The 16,814-nt window shown below is 42.1% G+C and overlaps 1 protein-coding gene and 1 long non-coding RNA gene across 10 annotated transcripts in view; one reads left to right on the forward strand and one right to left on the reverse strand.

The window, feature by feature from the left end:
• The window catches only part of CUX1 (cut like homeobox 1), a 271,868-nt gene that overhangs the window by 150,399 nt on the left and 104,655 nt on the right, over positions 1 to 16,814 (forward strand). The gene's annotated exons all lie outside the window — the stretch shown is intronic.
• On the reverse strand, positions 7,438 to 10,099 carry LOC135455858 (uncharacterized). The gene is made up of 3 exons (XR_010442407.1): positions 9,996 to 10,099; positions 7,843 to 8,035; positions 7,438 to 7,543 (listed from the first exon to the last, which is right to left on the reverse strand). It is a non-coding gene; the product is annotated as an uncharacterized LOC135455858 (long non-coding RNA).

The following is a 16,814-nucleotide window of genomic DNA, read 5'->3' on the forward strand; positions in this document are numbered from 1 at the left end:
TTCCCTTTTCCTAGGCTCAACAACGCTGCAGTCATTCTGTAGTGGATAAAAGGACCCTGTCTTGCCCACTGTCTGGGCTCTGATAACAACCCAGGCTCCATGGCCAGAGAGGGAAAAAAGATTAAATCAGCTCTGTAATGCATCATGGAGATGAATTTGCCATAGGTTCCTGCTCTTCCAGATTGGATCATTTAGCTGTTCATGCAGTGAATCATGATAGTCCATCCAAGGGGATTTTGCTCTGTTTGGAATGTGATCTTAACTAGATGTGGATGTTCTATTAGTCCATCTCCTGATTTACCTAGTGAGAAGTGGAGGGCCCAGAGGTGGAGAAAAGTAGCCCAAATACTCTTCAGGGCATTAGCACATGTTTAGCAGTGTTGAATTTCATCTGCTCTAAAGCTGCCTCTTCACCTGACTTGGTTTAATGTCTGGACTTTTTACTCTTCTGTAGTTGTGGCAATAATAATTCTGCTTTTCCTCAGTTAGTGCTGCAGTGCTGGTCATCAGCTTTGCTGTATCAGTCCTTCACTTCTGAAACAACACCACTCCTAATGCCTTATCTGGAGGAATATTGCTCTCAAAATCCTCCTTTTTCTCTCTGTGTAGCCTTGGGGTTTTTCCTGGCTGGTTCTTTTTGGCCGCAGTGTCACAGCCAGGACTGGCCTCATTGGGGACCTCAGCAGGATTTTGTCAAGGGAAAATTTGTATTTGTAGGTTTGATTTTGATAATGAAGAAGGAGCCTGATGTATTTAAATTGTGATAGAATAGGTGAGAGAATAGAACAGAGAGATGGGATAAAACAGAGAGAATTGGCTGGGGCACAGGACAGGCAGAGGTGTCAGTGGCATTTGGAGAAAGGAGTTTGTGCTCTCAAGTGCTGTTAAACCATTTGCCTTAAACCTTTGTGAATGAGAAACACAACTTGTTCTTAACTGATACCAAAATAAGTACATTTACACTGTCTAATCTTAAATCAGCATCTCAGCCTTGGTGAGACATTTACACATTTGTTTCAGAGGAGGTCTTTTAAACAGCTTGTCTTATTATTATAGACCTAAGATTGGCTTGGCTTCTTCCACTGTTATTACTGACTCACAAGATTAAGGTTTTCAAGGTTTGTTGCTAAATGCAGAGAGATCCTGTTGGTTCATTCAGTAGTTCTAGGTATCAATTAACTTCATTTCTATAAAAAAACCTCTGGATTTTGATAGGAATTCAGTTTGAGACTGGTTTATGAAAAGGACGCTCCTGTTTTTATTGCTGTAGTGGTAATTAGCTCTACATCTCACTTTTGTTGTGTCAAGCACACTACCTAAACCAAGGGGATGACTCAGTTGTGCCATATGTGCAAAGGGCGCTCAGGGTAAGGCCAGACTTCATTAATGTGGGCAGTCTTTGAGCCCTTGGGTAGCAAAGTGGAAGTGCTGCTCTGGTGCTTGCATTGTAGCTGTGAAAATAAAGGTACATAAATAGAAGCACATAAAATGCATTTGCTGATCATTCATTTGGACATCCATTAGGTCATTCTGTGGTGAATGGAAATATTCTCTTTTCCTGGAGACCACACCAAAGGAAAAGAATGCAAATGGCATTTACCCTAATATTAATGCTGTATTACCACTGACTGCCCTATCTCAGGGCATTGGGATGGGCAGTTTTAATCATTTTACCCTTTTTTCATTGTTTTACCTGTGTGGTGCTTTATTGTGGGAGTCCTCTGCTTTTACTGAGCCAAAGTGGAAATATTTATTTATTGTTGTAGCAGATTTTTATCTGCAGACTGGTAGAGTTGAGGAACTTGACTCATAGGAAGTAAAAGATGGACAAATTCAATTTAACCATTGCTGTTCCTCACCACAGACCTTCCCTGTGGTGAGGAAGGGAAGGAAGATTGCAGAGAAGAGGCAGAGTGTCCTACCATGGATTCCAGAGACACCTCTGCCTGGTGCTTCCTGTCTTGACCCAAATCCAAGTGATAAGCAAACAGAGTCCTTTGGAATGTCTCCACTTGGATTCCTGGATGATCACTGTCCATGGCTTTGAAGGTTGTCTGAATAACCTTTTTTATATTTTTTGTTACTGACCCAAGATAAAATGTTGATTTTTCAAAATTTAATTTTTTTAGTTGCATGTAATCAGAATAAAGTAGCTGCTGTAGTAGGTTATGCTTTTTATTATAGATTTTGATGCTGAGATCTGCAAGATCTAAATCAGGAGGCTGTATCTGGACTTGCTTAAACTTAGGGCTCAAAGCCAGAATTGATACAGAAGTGATTGTTCTACTTTTTAAAATGCAACTGAGTGCCTGGAATGGCTCATATTTCTAGGGCAGAAGTTTGAAATAATTAAATTGCAGCGGAGTACACAATGTGGGTGTCTTTGAAGAAAGTACTCCTTGGTAATGTGCAGCAGCACTTTTAATAACTTCCCTGTCCTGGGCTGGTTTAGATCTGTGGAGCCAGTTGGGAAATGTGCATTAGCATTGGAAGTTGCCATCTGAGTGACAACAAACAACTCCTGCTGCTGGAATGCTAACAATGACAAGTCATTTGGTACAGCCATTTGCCAGTTTAATGGCTTAAGCAGCTTAGTTTTAATTAAACAGCAGCTTCTGTGTATGATATCAGGGAAAATAATGTTCTGCTTACAAGTGGAGTTGTTTAGTGTTGTCCCTAACTTGCTGGAGACACCAGCAGCCTCTTTGTTCCAGCATTCAGCCCGTGCATTGTCTGCCAGTTCATATCAGAACTTGTCTGCAGTAGAGCAAACAAACCCTTTTGGGGTATGGATGAGCCCTGATCCATTGGTTAAACGCAAACTCAGCCTTGCCTTGGTGGCAGGAGCTGTTCCTTGGGTGGGAAGAGCTCCAGCCAAGGGCTGCAGTTCCAGGGGTGGTTCCCACAGAGTGTGTAGGCTGTGGGATCCTTCATTGACCACAGCATCCCAAAAAACTCACTTCCTTTTTAAACCAGGACAGCCTCTCTGCCAAACTCTAGGAGAGGTCTAGGGACTGACTCAATGGGGTAAAATTCCTGTCTCCTGGCAGAGAGTGTACCTGGCATGGACAAAAAGTGACCCAAGTGTTCAAGGCTGGGTTGGACAGGGCCCTGAGCACATGGAAGGTTCCCTGCCCATGGCAGGGAGTGGGAATGAGGTGATCCCTAAGGACCTTCCAACCCCAGCCATTCTGTGATTGATTCTGTGCTGAGCTGCTGTAGGAGGAGTGAGGGCTTTGGTCTGAACTTGAGAGTAAGTCAGAAAAAGCCCCCACATCCTTCATTCCCTAGAGCCTGGAAACCCAGTTTTGTAGGATAGCTGTGCTGGAAGTTACAACCTTGTCACCCTCAGGATAATTTTGCAGGTGGCAGAGTACAAGTTTGGTGAGGATTAACAGAACAAGGCAGCATTGCCACTTGCAGACACAGCTCCTGTTCTTAATCATGCATCTAATACCTTTCCAAAAAGCCTTTTTTAATTTGTGAGGAATATGTGGCATGAGCTCACTGTATTCCTTGGCTGATGTTCCTTGCTCAGAGATTGGTGTGACCTGAGCTCTGTGTGGCAGGTGAGGGTCTAACACTTGTACTGTGTGAGATCAGACTTGTAGCATCACATGTAGACAACTGATTATCAACAGCCTTGGTTTCAGAGCTGTTCCCTTGGATTTCTGCTACCTGCAAATGTCAGCCCCAGCACTCACTCCATGTTACCTTCCCCCTCTGTGTGCCAGGAGCTGGGAGCTCCAGGGAAGTAAAGATGTTTTGAAGGAATTTTCCCACCTTCTTTATTTCTCCTTTTCATTTCCCATCCCTTCCTTTTCAGCCCTCACATACCTTGGAATCAGGGTGGGCAATTTATGCCAAATTTGATGTTACTCCCTTGTTAACAACAATGAGGCAACCAGAGGGTTTTTGAGGTTAAGAAGGTAATAAAGCACAAGGTTTAGCTCAGTTGTGCTTATTGGGGCAAGTATTGCACATCTTGAATTAGAGCCTCTTGAGACTCAATACAGCCTTCCCCTGTCTGATTTATTTAATCACATTTACATGAAATCAGATATATTCATCAACAGAGAACATCGTGAGCAAATCGAATGAAAGCATTACTCAACACAATTTCTGGCAGCAGAATGTAACCTGGAAGTTTTAGGTAGTAAATAATCAGCAGTTTTGTTGCTTATTCCAGTTTGTAGTCACTTAAATTCATCAGCAGTCTTTCCTTGGCTTTTCGTATGGATGAAGTCTGGAAGTGTGCTGTGACTTCTTGTGCAAATAGAAAAAAATCACCCATCATGTATCATTCTGATAAGAACAGTAAAGATCCAGCATTGCTGCTGGAATCTTGCAGGTATCTGGCACTGCCAAATTGGGCATTATTGGATTTTCTTGGTAAATCAAGGACATGTTCTTGTCACCACTCACCAAAGGAAGATATTACAGAGCCCTTCTTCATGTCATGTGCTCAGAGCTGATGTTATAAAGCAGTTTATCCTTCCTTTCCCAGAGCTATCTACTTTTAAGGGCTTTGTTTTGCACACTGCTGCAAATACATTTGCTGCCTGCATTAGTCATTTACAGTACTTAGATCCTGTAACTATTAAATTGTTAACATTTGGAGCCAGCTATAATTATCTTTTATTAGTGGTAGTATTAATGGGCATAGTGCTTTCTTTCCTCTCTGGCTTTCCTGAGCATTTGAGGGGCCTTTAATGTATCTTACACTGAAGCAGCATCTTTGATCCATGTTTAGACAGTTTGTTTTCTTATCTCTCTAAAATGCTCACCAAGAATTTTTTGTCTTCATGAAGTTTTTACTTCCTTTGGATGTCAAAATGGATATCCCAGGGAAAAATGCATGGCAAAGCTTTGGTTCTGCAGGGTCACCACCTTCCAGGGTGAAGCAGCTCTATAAACCTCAAACAAATCCAAATTTCTGTAATTCCTTGTTGGTTTGATCCCTAAAACAATAAAATAAATGGTGGTTACCAAGTTCAATCACTGGCTATTCTACTAAATATTCTTTTTATCCATGTTTCAGTTCAGAACAGGGAGTTTTCTTCCACTTTTATGTAAAAGGGTGCAAGCCCTTAGTTTAACTATTGGTTTTTCTGGTGCCTTTCTTGAATTTTTCTGTACCTGAAACCATAAAAACTAGAGGTGCTTGGCTTCAGCATTAATGGCACTGTTTTTCCCAGTGTTTATTGTTGGGGGAGGGATGATCCTGTTGATGGTGGTGTTGTTCCCATCTGGGGGAATATCCATGGCCAGACTTTCCTTTGAGCTTCTGATGAAGACCCTGTGGATGTCAGGGGTGGAGGAAGGCTCTCTCTCAGCTGTGCCATGGCCAGGCAGGCTGCAGTGCTATCAAATGAGCTCTGTGCTGATGGTCCTGATCAGTGATTTTCTGTGTGTTCTGCAAATTCCTGCAATTCCACTGGTTATTGCTAAGAAATCACAGCAGTAACTGTGAAAGGCAGCCAGTCATAAACTGCAAATGTGCTGTACTAATGTTCCATCCTTTGATGGGAAACTCCAGGTAGTGTGCAAGTTAGAAATGGCTGCTGGAGATCCCCTGGTGTATAAGCTCTGGCTGGGACTTGATCCTTTTAACCATGAGGATTTCTGTCCATAGGACAGCAGGGACTCCCTTGTCTTTTTCCTGTTTGTTGCCTTTGTACTGTCATAGTTGTTGCAGTTTTAAATATACAATATCATGGTGTTAAACATGTCTGACCAGCTTAACTCATCAGAAAACCATTTCAGCAGAGGGCTGCTAGCTGATAATGGCTGTACTTTTGCCCTCCTCTCTAAAAGACAGTGGCCACTAAATATAGCAGCACGAGCTATTTTTGATTATGTAACATCTCTATCTGTCTGTACTCTGATTAAATAATCTATTTTCTTGGCAAAGGAGTGCGAGTTCATTTTCTGTTATTGATCAACACCATATTTTAGCTGTGATACAGATGACTTATTTGTCTTGCTGCCTGTTGGATTGATTTCTGTCACTGCCTTGCCATCAAGGGAGCTGGCAGTGGTGGGACCTGCCAGGCACGTGCCTGTCCTCACCCAGGGCAGTGTTTAACAATCCTTCTGTGCAGTGTATGGTGCATCAACTTAACACTTCTTGTTGCTGTTTTTCAGTCAACATATTGTCTGGTGTCTGTGTGAGCTAAACTTTTATTGTTTATCATTTACACTCACTTTGTCTCTAGTTAATTCCTGATGCCTTCCACCTTCTACCTCCATAGGAGTGGGACTGAGTAAGTTTAGCTGTGTTCAGTACCTTTAAATAACCTACAGGGGCCTGTGGAAGACTTAATTATTGACCATTTCTTGGAACAAATTTAATAAAAAACATCCCTGGATTAAATTAATGAGCCTTACAATGTATTTGTGCATCCTGCCCATACAGACCTCTCCTCCCACACCTTTTATTTCTGTTATAACATCAGATCAACTCCTGCTGAAAGCTTCAGCCCATGGCTTGGGAAGGTGCTGCAGCCACCAGGAAAGGTGATGAGCAAGGACACAGAGCCAGAGAATCCCATCCTCAGTGTTTGCAGAACACTGGAGAAGCAAAGTGAGGTTCCCTGGAATAATGATTTACTGCCCAGTGCCATGAAAGGAGCTGAGCCAAGACTAAACCAGCTCTTTTTGGGAAGTTCCAAGGTTTTACTCACAGAGCACAGGGGTACTGGCACAAACTGTGTGCTTTGGGAAGAGAAGGGGGGATTGTCCTGCTCCATGGCTGTGCCTGGTTCCAGCCTCCTGCTCCAGGAGCTGAACCCATGGCTCAGTCCTGGGGCTCCACAGCTGGGCAGAGGAGCCACACCTGAGGAGTTTGGGTGCAGGTGGGACAGCAGACAGGGTGACAGGGTCACCTTTGCACCTCCCCAGCTCCAGGAGCAGCAGGGACAGTGTGTAACAGGGTCTGAGCAGAGTGAAGTTACTCAGTGAGCAAATGCTGGGTTTGTGGCTCTGAGACCTGTTGGTTGCAGCACCAGGTCAATCCAAAAGGTTGGTTGGCATTTCCTTACTTCCCTTCTCTCTACAGCTGTTTGTTTTTATAGGAAAGATGTTTTTTCATCCACTCAAGGATTCTGCTGTAGTAGAAATGTTGAGGAATTGTCATTAGCAACACAAAACTAATATTTCCAGTTCGAACTCCCCTTCTATAGAAATACTAAATCTGTTCTATTAACTGTCAAAACAGAATAATCAAATAGTTCCTTACCATGGAGTACAGCATTAGTCAAGCCTGAAGCTGTTTTATTTCAGCAGCATTTTAAAGTCTCAACAACTGTTGAAAGGGAAATAAAGAATTTGAAAAGTATTTTTGCAAATAACATTTTAAAAGGTTAAATTAGAAAATCCTGCTCTGTTGTCCTCCCAGGGCTTGCAGTCATACCTGGTGTTGTTGGGGTTTGCCATGAAGAACTATTTAAAGTAATTTTGCTGTCTAGTTTGGATTCTGTGTAGACAGGCAATCTGTCAGTCATATTAGTGAGCATCCCTCACAATCCAATACAACTGGATGCTAAAGTTGAGGAAAAAAATGAGCAGAGTTAAATATTCAGCAGAGATGTGAGAATAAAACCTGTTGGCACAGGAGGCTGGAGGGAAGCTCCAGCACCGCAAGAGGTCAGTGCCAAATTGTCATCCAGCTCCTTGACCAGCTCCTGGGGGCTGAGCCTGCTTTTTGGGGGTCCCACAGAGTGAAGGGAAAGGAGAGGGAGGGAGGCAAATCCTTCCTCTGAAGCCCAGGAGGTTGTTCTGCCCACATGAAGTGATAATGAACTTGTGCAGGTTTGGACAACACCTGCCTGTTCTCCTTACCCTGGTTTGTTTTCCCTACTCTGTGGTCTCACATTCCCTCCTTTGTTTCTTTCTGCCTGTTTTTTGGGGGTTTTTTTTGCTGCTTTGTCAGTGGGGTCAGCAAGATTGATGCTGTTGATAGCTCTGAAGTGAAGCTGCAAAGTGCTGACATGATTGCCATTTGACAGGAGTGGTGTCTCCACTCAGAGCAAAGCTGGAACAAATTGGGAAGAGAAAAAACCATATTGGTAATTGAATACATTATAATAAAGACAGCAATCATCTTGGCTGTTAATCTTCAGCATAGCTCCTGGGAAAAGTAAAACTTACTCAAAATATAGAATAAACACATCTCTATCATGCTTTTTGCAATTTTCATTGCCTTTATTGAATAGAGGGACATCAGCTGCCTTTATCAAAGACCATGTAATGCTATTTTCAGTAGCCAGAAGGAAATAACTTGTTGAGGAGCTAACAGAGAATGGGCACATCACCTGTGTTCACTTCTGAGCCAAGAGCAACTAAAGCATTCTCCAAATGCATCTCCCAGTTTAATGCTGTGTTACTGAAGAGCTTTTCTTTTGCACAACATGCATGTCCTTTACACTGAGAAAGGCAAAAGGTTGCATTTTAATGCAGATTCCATCCCTAAATAATGCCATAAACCACTGCCCAGGTGCTACAGGTGGTTTGACAATGAAGGCAGGATATTGTTGTGTTTGAGTGCCTGTTGGTTCATGTGCTTGGAGGCATACATCAGCAGCTTGGGGAGAAATAGTAAATTGGAGATTATTGGCCTGGTGGACACATTCATTGTGTTTCCTGGCAATAAATCCTTCAAAAGGCCGTGCAGGATGTTGTCTTACCCTGCACAGCACCAGTTCCAGGTCAGGCTGGGTAAAGGCACAGGTAATTCAGTGAACTTGAGCATTTGGGCTGGGACTGGAGCAGTTCTGCCTTTCCCTGCTTTGGGCTGGGGTATTTCCCCTGATCCCTGCTCAGCTCCTGGGGTCTGTCCCTGCTCTGCTGGGATCCAGGAATTTCCCTTTGATCTGTGCCTGGGCAGTGACACCTGTACACTGAATTCTGCCTGTGCTCTCATTTTCTAACTGACTTAAAGCTGTTCTACTGAATATAAACAGGAGGGAGTTAGAGAAAAGCTTTTATGGGTTCTTACAGTGATGGACAAAGACACAGAATAAATAAGGGGAATAAGGGCAGAAATCAATCAATACCTAATTTTTCCAAATTACTGAGCTCCTCAGCTCTCTCTGTGGTTAAGGAGGAGATGCTGAGTGTCTCTGGAAAGAAGCTCCTAAAGATTAATCTGGAATATGAATGTTGATACAGTAAAAATTCTGATCAGTCTCCAATTTTTTGAGGTTGTTTGTGCTCTAAAGAAAACAAACATACAGAAATCTGTGATTTTGGCAGTGGTATAGTATGAGGGAAGATTGTTCATTTTGGGGTTGTAACTGCTCAAAACCTAAAGGGATTTTTCAAATGTGACATGGTGATTCTAATAAAAACAAAACAAAACAAACAAAAAAAAGCCAGCAGTCCTTCCCATATCCTTGACAAGATATTTGTGCTTATTTTACACATTGAAACTGCAGTGATATTATTAAGTAAATTTAAATATTTGTGTGTATTTTTAGAGGATCTTTAATCAAAGCACAGACAATTCCTCCTGCTGATTCTTCAATCTAAAATATTGCCATTCCAATAAAAGAGAATGACACTTAAGATGCCTGCAATTAAGATTTCTAATTTTGGCTAAATCATCTATTTTAACTCCATAAGTAAAAATAGGTAAATTATTGCAGGGTCTTTATTTTCCAAATATCAAACTACTACTACTTCTACTAATATTATTACTACTTATACTATTAATATTATTGAATATTATTAATATTAATACACTATAGTAATATTAATATACTATATACTTTACTAATATTACTATACTATATTATTAATATACTATTAATAGTATTAATATTATTAATATTGTATATGAAAATAAATTCTGTTTATTTTGTTAGTTGGAGAAACAATTATAAAAGAGCTTGTAGAAGCAGAATTAATAAGATTTGCTCTTTTAGGAAGTTTTTGTTTTATACTTTGTTATACTTTTTTTTCAAGTAAAATTAAAAAAGAAAAGTCCTGAAAACCTGGCAGGTTGTGCTGTGTGCCCTGGGAGCAGAGCAGCATCCACAGCCCTGCAGGACCACAGGGTTTATCCCAGTTTCCAAAGGAAATGGAGCTTCCAGGAGCCTGTGCTCTGTTTTACTGCCAGCCTGCTTGGAGCTCATCAGTTCCCCTCCTAAATTAACTTGGAAGCTGCTGATTGACTTCGGCAGTAATTAACAGCATTAGAAATCCCCGGCACGGGGAGCTCTGGTGGAGCTGGGAATGGGAGGAAAAATAAGGCAGGCAAAAGAACCCATTTGAGGGCTGCAGGTTGATCAGCCATGGCTGGAGAGTGGCTTTAATCTGTGTTTTCTACAATTTGTGGGCGGGAGGTGAAGAGGGGACATGAAGAAGGGAGGAAGCAGCAATGGGGGGCAGCTAAGAAAGCCCAGATGGCACAGCTGATATTGGTACAGCAGGTGCTGTCTAAACAACTTGATGGGAACAATCAGTGGGAAGCAGGGCTTTGTTTGGGGCTTGGGGAGGATGTTTGTTATCCCTGACTCACCTCCAGCAGCAGCTCTGGCTGCCAGGTGAAACTGCTCCAGCAGAGCTGCTCTGTGCAGGGAGGATTTCCTCACTGCAGGAATCCACAGACTCAGTCACAGAAATGGGGCAGAACCCACCTGAGCCCCCGCTGCAGAGGCTGCTCCTTGGTTTCTTACAGCAGCCAGTTCAAAGCTGCTTTTTGGAGTAAATCACTGTCACCCGAGTCTGTAAATCTCCCTCAGATGATGTTTAATTGGGGAACAAATAAACTGCCAGCTGAAGCTCTGTGAGCAGACTGCTCAAGTGCTCAACTCCTGGCAAGGGGAATAAACCCCAGAGAGCAGAGTATGGACCCAGGGCCTCCAAATCCCCACCTGCCCTGCAGAAACGTGTCAGGAAATCAGGAAGGTGTTCTGGAAATCAGGGAGGAAGTCAGGGAGAGGTGTTCTGGAAGTCAGGGAGGTGCAAGGCAGCTGGGAAGGTGTCAGGATTTACAGATTTGGGAGTAAAGCGAACTAAGTTACCATTAATAAAACAATCACGTCCCAAAATGACTTGCAAAGGATGAACGAGGGTTTCTGCCAGTGTGGACCACAATCCCACCAGTGGAATAAGTGAATGGAGAAGGATCCAGTATCTGGTGAGAGATGCACGTTTGTTCTGTGTGTGTCAGGATCAGAAAGAACTGAGGGGAGGAAAAACCTGGGAACCAGCAAGGAACTTGCTTTGTGTATGAAGAGAGCAGTTTTCCTAATGGAAAAACCTCTAAAGCTCAATCCAAATGTTTGGATCCTTGGGAAACAATGATTTCATCAGCAAATCTAACTACAGAGTGTACCCAGAAGACCCCAAATGAGGACAGTTGCAGGCAACACAAGGTTTAACTGTGCTCTTGCCTTGATGTGATTAATAAGGCTGCTGATTTCCCACATCTTATCAGCTGACTGTAACACTGGTTTGTATATTTGTTATCTCCATTCTGCATTGTGGTATGGGTGGATAAATAGAAATACCATGGAGGCGACAGGAAACAAAACAAAAATAATCAAACATGTTTATCACTAGAGCATTAAAATGGCTGCTGTGGCAGACACCAGATGAATTATGCAATACATAACTTAATTCTCTGGGCCACAGATGTTTCATTTTTCCTGCAAGAAGCTGATTGAACCTTGAATGACAGTTTCAGGCAGTCTTTGATTGCTCTGTGGGTCACATGCTTGATATGACCTGCATTTGAGTTGCTTTCTACATGCTGTTGCTTTATAAAACATGTAAAATTGACATCGTGTTGGCTGCTCAAGGCCAAGTCAGGAGTAATTCCATGGGTTTGATATGCTGTGTGTGCAAGGAGGGGAGAGGGAAGGGTGCCTGTGTTTAAATTCTGCTGTGTTATTGAATCAGCTGAAGTCAGGAGAGGGGAATTGCAGAAAGCTCTTTCAATTTGTACCATGAGGCACGAGGAAATTGGGAGTTTGCTGCATCCATGGCATCTCAGGACATTCTGTCACATCAGGAGTGGCTCCTGCTTCCCAGGGCAGGCTGGCAGTGCTGGGAATGTTTGTCTGGATCTGAGCACAAGCACGTGGCACAACCTGCAGGTTTTGTTCCTCACCCTGAGGACTCCATCCTGCAAATCTGCTGGGCTGGTGCTGCTGCAGCACCTCAACCTCAGGGCCTCAGTGAGGGTGGGATTCTGGCATAAATACATGAAAAATTAGAGATCAGAATGCTCTTCCTTGCTGTTCTCTGTGTCCATAAAGGAAGGGTCACAGCAGGGTGGAGTTCCGGGGTCTCTGCTTGTGTCCAGTGCAGCACCTGCAGGAGAACCTGCCCACAGCTCCAGGCGTTCCACATTTCCCACCAGCTCCCTCAGGACTTGTTGGAAATAGACTTTGAGACAAGATTATTTCTTTCTGCAAATTTCAGGTGCAAATATTGTCCTGAGTTTCAGCACCTCCTTTGAACTCCTCTGTGGCCCAAAGGATTGGTGAAGGGGGATACAATATGAAGGTGTAGAATGTAATCTTCTCCCCCAAAGAGGTGCAGCTGAGCTAATTGCTAGAGATTAGGGCAGCCTGATGTTTACAGGCCACACCTGCAGCCAGTAAGAACAGTGGTATAAAAGAGTGGATTGGTGGGAGTTGGAGGCAGATGGCTGCTGCAAGGACCAGGAACAGTCAGTGCTTAGAGGAGCTGCCTACAAGAAACACTGAGGAGGTACAAAACTCTGGTGATATGGAATCCTTGCACTATAATGATAATAGAACTCTTGAGATATAAGATAACAGATTGGGACCACTGCTCTGAGATAGGAGGAAACTCAGAATGATCCAAATTTGGACATTCCTGATTTCTGACTTTAGTGCTACTCACAGGGCTTTGCAGTGTGAAGCAAAAGCAGACTGTAAAAGGAAAATATCTGATCAGGAAAAAAAAGGATTTATTGCATTTCTTTTCCTTTTTATGATGGGCAGCATGACTGCTGGTCATGGAGTTCACAAGAGATCTGTTCTTAGGGAGAGAATAACACAATGAGAGCTGAGTAAGAGTTTTTTAAATGAAGGGTTGAACAGTCTGAGAAGCCAAAATTCGTACTGGCCATGGTGCAACATGTGCAAATATGCGCCACATAAGAAAATAGTATTGCCATCAAATAAAAAAGATGGATCATGTGTTTATATATTGGGGTTTTTTTTAATCCAAGCAATACATCTGTTCTTTCTTCCAGCTGCTTACATTAAGTGTTCTCTGGTTTGCCAAGTGTGCCAAGGTTGTGTGTGTGTGACACTGTGGGAATTACAGCTCTGGGGTGCTGGGAGTTGGTGTTGTCTGTTACATATTTTTCTTATTTTTCCTCTTTGCCTTTTACTGAGCATATCAATTAATGTCAGTCATATCAATTTCTCTCCAGAAATGATTAAGAAAACACTGATGATCTTTAGAAACTGCTCCCATGTGTATCACTGGAATAAAGCTGATTTCTGTTGTCTTTAAAACTTTCTAATTGCAAACATGATTGTCTTATCCTTGAAATCCTGACTTAAAGCATGAAAAGAAAACAAAGTGCTGTGCAGGTTCTTGGAAAGCACTTCCCATATGGAGTGAAAGATTTTTTATTCTATAGGGTCTCTTCTCTCTAGTGATTGAGAAGATTCTTGTTTTGTTGGGATACTGCTCAATATCTTGGACTTTATAAGCAGTTTCTTTAACCTTTTTCAATATTTGATATTGAATATTTGACAACTTCTCCTGGATTATTTGGAGATCATACCTGCAGATTGATCCTGGTGTGCTTGATGAGGAATCTTTCCCTGGGATTTATTTCCCCAGCCTGGGTCTGTGCGTGGGGGCGGCGAGAGGAAACCAGGCTGGATTCTAATAAAACAAAAAAGGATGGGAAAAGCCTTGGCTCCCTCTGCTTTTAGCCAAGGGAGGAACTTGATTTAGTGCAGGGTGTCTGCACAGAGGGTCTGGGCAGTGTCCAGTGGACATTTCCCACTCCCAGATCAGTGCAGATGACGTTGGGTGTAATCACCAGAGCACCTGAGCCCAGCCTGCCTTTGATCTCTCCATTTAAAGCCTCCACTCTCTCACTGCTTAGCAGAGAGGGGATTTTTCCCTTCAATTGAGTTCCTAGGAAAGGAAACACCCAGTTCATTACTAAACTTGGTGGATTTATGAATCCCTGAACAGAGAAATTCTTTTACAAGAGGCCTGGATTTATATGACACTGGAAAAAGGATTATCTGATCTGAAGATCCTTAGGGGGTTGCTCTGAAAGAAAATATTAACCTATAGCTCTTGCAGTTTGAAAAGTAGATTTGAGAACTTAGCACTAAAAGGTGTGTGACATCTTCCCCTTTGACATGTTATGCTGAAATCACTTTTTATTTTGTTCTTTGTACAACCCTTCTGCCTATTATTCCATCTTGTACTGGCAGGAAAGGTGAATTTATCCTCTGTGGATGTTTGTTGGATTGGAATAATTTTGAATTCTAAAAAAAACATGTAAATGTGTGTACAGTGATGCTCATAAAATGCCAAAAAATAAAATTAGTGGGTTTTTTATATTATCTTCCTTTGGAAACTTTCTAGGAAAGTGTTTGTTGTTTTTTTCTTTCCTAGAAATTAGGCAACAAATCCTGGGCACCTGGGCAGGTCACTGAGGAGCAGGGATTAGATGAGGGCATCCACAGCAGAGCTAAGGAAGTGGTTTGAATGTGGGCAGGGAATTTGTCTTCCCTCTGCTTTGCTTAAAGAAAAACTAAAATTGAATATTCAAATGCTGGAATGCTCCTGTGCCCTGAGTGAATGCTGTGATCATTGGGCTGCAGGCAATTCTGCCATTGTTTAGTGATCCGAAATTGCTTCCTAGAACCAGGAACCTTCCCTGATAAAAATTTCATTGAAACCTGAAAAAAATTCACTGCACTGCTTCTTGCTCTTTTTTTTTTTGTCTTTCTTTAAATGCTTTGGCCCCTGTTCTTCTTTTCTTCCCTTCCCAAATATCCCAAATAACCTCACATTTTTTGCCTTGTGCTGGCCAAGTGCTGGGTTACACTGCCTGTAATTTTAAGAGGCTGAGCTGTTTACCTAATTTGGCCAAAATCTGCTCTATGCTGATCACAGATATATGTTACAAGGAGGATTTTTTTTCTTTTTTTTTTTCCTTAATTAAACATAAATGCACATTAGTTGATAATGTCTGCTTTTAGTTTGAAATTGCCTGCGTAAATGTTTGGGTAATTAGAACATTTTAACAAGCCCCACTGGCTCCATATAACGTTTGCTCTGACTAGTAAACTTTTACATGTTTTTAAAGAAAACAAATGTGTGGGAAAAAAATGTTGTTTGTTTTTTGCCAAACCAAAGTATTAATCTGCCCTGGTAGGGAAGTTTCTTGGCCACGCCACTGACTGCAATTTCCAAAGTGTCATCTGTATTTTTCAGTCCTTCCATGTATAAAGAATCCAACAGCAGTTTCCTTCAAGGTTGAGTAAGTTTGAATGTTTAGGGGGCTGTAGCCACAAGATTTGGCAAACCATTCACTTGTCATGTTAATAAAAAAGGAATTGTTTCTGCCTCTTTAAGCTAGTAGCTAAATGAAGGGCTTGGATCAACTGGGTTTTAATCATGAAGTCCAGATTCTTCTTGCTTGCACGTGAATAACTTTGTGGTGTTGAGGGTTTTCAACTGATTTATTTAGAAGAGGAACTGAGCTTCTTCCCTCTTACCAACCCTTGAATTTGCTGACTTGTTATGCTCTTCAAACCTAATCGGTTTTCTTGATCTTAAAATGAAAATCGAGCCTTTCTGCACATTTTATTTCCCCAAAGCAATTGAATTGAAAAGTGGGGTGGTTTGGGTTTTTTTCCCAGCTCCTTAAGTTGTTTTTTATAGATGGCATGTTAGCTTTGAGGGCTGTTTCATGACTGGTAAAAGCTTATACCTTGTAAAATCCATAGCTTTTAATGCATTTTGTTTCTCACTTCAAACAGAGTACTGAGAGAAGAAATAATAGAATATTTCATGGTCGTGCTGTTCCAACAGTTCAGATTCTTTTTACATGGTGATGCTGATTTTGTAGCTCCAAATGCTTGGGCTTAAAATTTGATTTCCTAAATTCCTTAGTCTGAAAATGTTGAAACTTAGAACAGGCTGTAATACACCCTGAAGAACTGTCTTGCTTACATGGTTGCTTTTCCTCTACCACAGAGATTACAAGAAACTGGATCAGATAAATGATTATATTATCTGTGGAATGCAAAAACACTGGGTAGATAACATTTATTCCTGAAAACAGATTTTCCCCACTCCTTTTCTCATGAGCTGTGTTAATGTTTACAAAGTATCGCCCTTGACCAAACTCTGATTGATGTTGGGTTGCAATGTGGAAATCTGGTGTAACCCCCCATAAGTATCAGTGTAGCAAAATATCTCCTTGTTATTAATTACCCTCATTCTCTGTATCTGTCTGAAGAAAGAACTTTTCTCCTTGCCTTCATCTCTTGGGGTGATGGGGAAATTGATACACTCATGAGGGGCCAAGGTGTGTGTTGGAATGAAGAAAGTAAAAAGTGAAATAATTAGATCCCTGGTTCCTAAAAGTCAGCTTAGTTCATGTGAGGTGACTTTGGTCACAGATAGATTCTGGGTAACCACAAATTTGTTGATTAGGTGAAGGAATTGTTCCCTGTGAGGGTGGGCAGGCCCTGGCACAGGTGCCCACAGCAGCTGTGGCTGCCCCTGGATCCCTGGCAGTGCCCAAGGCCAGGCTGGACATTGGGGCTTGGAACACCCGGGGACAG

The sequence above is a fragment of the Zonotrichia leucophrys genome, chromosome 19 (assembly GCF_028769735.1).
Source record: "Zonotrichia leucophrys gambelii isolate GWCS_2022_RI chromosome 19, RI_Zleu_2.0, whole genome shotgun sequence".
NCBI lineage: Eukaryota > Metazoa > Chordata > Aves > Passeriformes > Passerellidae > Zonotrichia > Zonotrichia leucophrys.